At 40.4% G+C, this 5,357-nt stretch overlaps 1 pseudogene; it reads right to left on the bottom strand.

Annotated features, from left to right (window-relative positions):
- Positions 1–2,056: 2,056 nt before the first annotated feature.
- On the bottom strand, positions 2,057–3,837 carry LOC129521243 (RNA-binding protein EWS-like; annotated as a pseudogene).
- Positions 3,838–5,357: the final 1,520 nt, after the last annotated feature.

Consider the following 5,357-nt stretch of genomic DNA (forward strand, 5'->3'; position numbering starts at 1 on the left):
TACCTGCATAATACCTATCCCCAAATAACAAGAGCAAAATGAAACCTTGTGCTCTGAAAAAAACCCTGAATTACCCTAGAATTCACTTTAAACTATCATCATCCAGTCTGAATTACTGTTTCCCAGCACCTACTCTAAGGCTGAGATGGTTCACATATTGATCTTGGATGTATGTACACTGTTAATGATAGTGCTTAAATGTCATTGTGTGAATTAGCTAAGACTTATTAACAAGCATGTTTTCTGCCTATATGCAGCAATTATATATGATACTATTAACAGTATCAATTAAGATAGATAAAGTAATAGCCTAATTGAATGCATGAGGAGTCTAATGGCTTTGCTTTTCCTGATAATGGATTGCACTCTATCCTCATGTACAATAAGCCAGACATAGGATCAATAGAATTTTATACTTAGAAAAACTACTAGCCTGAAGGATACCAATACCTAATTTAGGACTCATTATACAGGTTTTTCTTTCACTAATGAAAAAATGCATAAAATTAAACAGTCATATCTGGAAACCAAAGTTTATGTCATTTCAGCCTAAAACACCAGGACATTTATTGTTATTTTTTATTTCTATAAATGAGCAATTAATCTTATAGCTATAATACTCAGTTCAAAAAATTGTCTTTTTTTGTGTTTTGCTATTTATGACATTTTTGCATTATACAGAATGAACTTCGGCATGGGCAAGTCAGTATACCAACATTCCAATTGCATAACTCAATAAATCATGATAAAATTTGAGGAAAAATGTGAAGTTATTGTAACTTGCTTGAACACTCCCTGAGTAAACGTATTTTGGTAGAGAAACTAATCTTTATTTTGCAGAGCTTTTGAGAATGATAGTGTCTCATATCAATCACTGCCTTGCATTTGAGTATAAAGCAGCCTTGGGAAGGCTTCAGGCTTCTAGGTATTTTCCAATACTCTTGATAGAAGCAATTCTGGGAAATCAGGAGGGATGACAAATGGAATTCAAGTAAGGTTTATGTAGGTAACCTACTCAGATGAAGCTAGAGTATTTTTTAATCAACTGTAGAGTGAATGAGCTTTGTCACAATCTAAGCTGTAACTAAAGCTTTGTAAACTCATAAGCCTTTCTTTTTATGCTTCCTTCATCATCTAAATCAACAGAAGATACCAACCAGAATGGTAGCTATTTCATAGAAAAGAAAAATAATATACTTATTGTGAAAATATGTTATATTGCAGCATAGTCCACAAGTGCACAGAATAATGACATAGGAGTCTTCTGGTCTCCAAACACAGTTGTGAGCTCATTTAGCAAACTATAATTTAAATTTAAATATTCATATTATGATGGAATGTGGGGCAATAGGCCTAGTCAAACACAGGAGTAAAAATTGGTACATACTATCTGAACAGCAATTTGGTATGTACAGGTAAAATGTATGTAACTATTAACTAAGTAACTCAATGCTTTAGTTTATGTGAATATACACTACCCAGCAATCCTGGTGCCCTTAGGCTAGTAATTTAATAAACACATATTCTTTTTTTTTTAATTTAAAGATTTTATTTATTTATTCATGAGATACACAGAAAGAGAGAGAGAGAAGAACAGACACAGGCAGAGGGAGAACCAGGCTCCATGCAGGTAGCCCAACATGGGACTCGATTCCAGATCTCCAGGATCACACCCTGGGCTGAAGGCTGGCGCTAAACCGCTGAGCCACCTGGGCTGTCCAATAAACACATATTCTTAAAAAGAAAAAATAACTAGTGTATATGTGCGTAATTATTCATAAGGTAGTTTAATTATCCATTTTCTTTTTTTTATAAACATTTGGAATTTTATTAAAAAACAACAACAACAACATCACAACCATGAACATTGTTATAGTTAGAAGCCCTCCTGGCTCTCCACAATGATACTGAGCATGCTCACAAGGGGTTCCCATTGTTTAGACTTTAGCTAAACAACCATCTTTAAAAGAAGGGGAAAAAACTCAGCACACTACCATTTAACTTGTTTTAATGTTTCTTTACAAATGGTGAAAAATACTACAGTACAGAAAAGGAATAATCATAATGTTGTGGCCAACATTATAAATATGGAATTATAAATTTAAAACATTTTCTGGTTTAAAAAATAAATCTGGTAGTCAATGCAGCTCTGCGGGGTCTCTGCGTCTAGTAGGGCCGGTCTCTGCGCTCCTGATGGTGCTCGCCTTTATCCATTTTTCCAGGTCCTCCACGCCCGCCTCATCTTCCTCCCATCTGTTCCATCAAAGTTCCAGGGGGCCCACCAGGACTGCCTCGTCTTCCTCTGCCAAAGCCACGTCGGTCCATGCCCCGGCCACCACAGAAGCTCCCTCTGTCTCCACCGCAGCCACCTCTGAACATCCCACCAGGACCACCGCAGTCCATGAGGCCACCTCTTCCTCCCCGCATGCCACCAGGGCCGCCTCTGCCACGGTCACCACCCGGGGGCGGGAAGGGTGGTGGAAGCAGCCTTCAGGCTTCGGGGCCTTACACTGGTTGCATTCTGTTCTCCAGGCGAAGTTCTGGTTTCCACATCCCGGATTGGGGCACTGCCAGTCCCCAGCTCGGTGCTGGACGTTTCCTCCTCTGGATGGGTTCCCTCGGGAACCCGGGGTCCTCTTGGGGGAAAGCTACCTCTGTCTCCTCCACGGCTTCCCATGCAACCCATGGGGCCCCCAGGACCTCCTGGGCCGCCTGGACCTCCACGGAGTGGTGGTGGCATCCCTCTGCCTTCACCATACCAATTGCACTGATCATCTGGATCTACAGGTGGACCTAGATCAAGATCTGGTCCTTCATCCATGGGTCCACCAGGCTTATTGAAGCCACCTTGCTCTCCAGCGCCCATTCCACCACGTCCTCCTCCCCACCCACCTCTGCTCACGCCTCCACGATCAAATCCCCCTCTTCTCCTGCCCCGGTTATCAGGGACACTCATGCTCTGGTTCTCTCCTGGTCTGGAAAATCCTCCAGAATCCTTCCCATAAACACCCATGCTACTGGGGTGGTCCTGTCAGAATGAACTCTGCTGCTTGTAGCTGCTGCTCTGTTGGCTATATTGACTTGGAGCCTGGCGGTAGGATCCAGTTTTGGGCAGGGATAACTAGTGGGCGGCTGCTGCCCATAGCTGCTTTGTTGACCATAGCTACTCTCCTGTCCATAGCTGCTCGGCTGCCCATAGGTGTTCTGCAGAGAGTAACTGCTCTGATCATAACTAGTCGGCTGTGTAGAGGAGTAGCTGGTAGGAGGATAAGATGGTGGTGCTGTGACTGGCTGCATGGGGTAGCTCCCAGGTACCTGGAGATAACTGTAGTTACTCTGTCCATATCCTAGGCTGGGCTGGTTGTAACCCCCTGTGCTAGACTGAGGTTGACTAGTCTCAGCGGTTTTGTTACCATCCTGTGGTCTTGCAGGTGCGGTGGCTGCTGGCTGCTGCCCATAGGCTGGGTCAGCAAGCTGAGTGCCATATGCAGACTGAGCTGCATAGGAGGCCTGGGTGGTAGTGACCATAACAGTGGTGGTATCATAAGCACCAGTGCCGTACCCCCGGACAGGCTGACTGTATGCCTGGGGGGCAGTTGGAGTAGTATAACCAGTGGGAGGCTGTCCATAAGAAGTTGCATAGGTGGTCTGCCCATAGGTCGCAGTGGTCTGAGCCTGGGTATAGCTGACATCAGTGGGCTGTCCATAGGTTCCATAACTCTGCTGCCCATATGCCTGGGTGGTCTGTGCATATCCTTGAGTTGGTTGGGCGGTGTATGTACTGTAGCCCTGCTGGGCTGCAGCTTGGCTGTAGGTACTGTAATCCGTGGATGCCATTTTCTCTCCTTCCCTCTCGTTCCTAATTATCCATTTTCACACAAACTTAAAAAATTATTTTTTTCATCTAGTTATTACATTTTTGGTGGCATAGTTATCTTTAATTACCTAAAAAATCTTTGTCAACATGATTCTTCCCTGGGTTAGAGAATTTTAATTCGGAGATATTTGACCACTTGAAGTTTTTTTAAAAAACAGAAAATATATCCTTGCATATCAAAAATACTGTAATAACTATGATTATTTTGTTAAATAATTTTTTAATAAATCAAAACTTACAACATTAAGTTATATTAGTTATGTTCTTTTCATTAATGGTATCTCTTAGCCCTATATCATGTTTATTGAGGTTCTTATGGCACATGCAGCAAGCAGCCTAGAAGACTGTCTTTAATGGATGGATGGCTAACATTTCTGAATCAAATCTATCAAGCAGGATAAATTACAGGCCATATTTCACACAATTAACTCTTAGTAGAACTTGAAAGGCATCTCTATCACCCTAATGTGGAAGAAATGGTAATAATGTTTAGAATATAGTTTTTGTTTCTTGGCCTTTCATCTTTTATCACATATAGAGCTTTACCTGGCCATTGAGATTATCTGTCCTAATATTTCCAAATATAGTAAAGTCATTTTTTGAACTAGAATACATATTTGGAAGACTCTATTAACTAAGTCGACCTATTTGCTTTAAATTGTCAGATTGGTAGGATAAAGCTTGAGTAATTTAATAGAAATTTTAAATAACAAGTTTAATAGACACTTAATCTTGATAGAAAAAGAAGTCTCCTTATAAGAAAATATTTTATTGCAGAAGTCACAAGTACACAGGACAACACACAATAGTGATAGAGGAGCAATTAAGATCCCCTATTATAGCACTTAAGCACACAGCACATAAATATAAAATGTTATTTTTACATATGATGTTTTTACTCAATGTAGGAAAATTTTAGTATATGGCAAACAGCAAATAAAAATTACTAACTGTTCTACAATGCTAAAGGGTTCATGGGACTCCAGAAAGGTGAAGTAAAAACCTCAAAAAAATCCTTTCATGAATAAAAGCAATGAAAATTACAGCAAAAACTGTCAAAATCAACTTTTTCAGGACTTTGAAAATTAAAGATCTGTAACAATCTGAGGAATGTTTATTTAAGAAAAACAGTTTAATCTCCGTAAGAACAGTAACTTTTGTTATTTTAATCTTCTCTAATTCTATCTTTCTTTTACCAGCTCAGTGGTACCATTAAAAACCAAGACTTCCCAATTAGAGTAGCTTGAAATTTTGCTGTCAGGCAGGCCCTGAAGTGGGAAAACCAGTTTAGAATTCCACAAAAGTCCCTTTCTCAAAGAATGATCACTAACTGACCTGCCTGAAAAACTCCACCTGCTGAAAAGCTCTATTCTCAGGGCTTGCTTTATTTGACCTGGTTTAGAGCTTGCTCTATGCAAATAGTCTTATCTAAAAGCATTTGTTTTAAACAGTAAGTGGTGATTGTTTAACATCACAGCTG

The sequence above is a fragment of the Nyctereutes procyonoides genome, unplaced genomic scaffold, assembly GCF_905146905.1.
Source record: "Nyctereutes procyonoides isolate TBG_1078 unplaced genomic scaffold, NYPRO_anot_genome, whole genome shotgun sequence".
Lineage (NCBI taxonomy): Eukaryota > Metazoa > Chordata > Mammalia > Carnivora > Canidae > Nyctereutes > Nyctereutes procyonoides.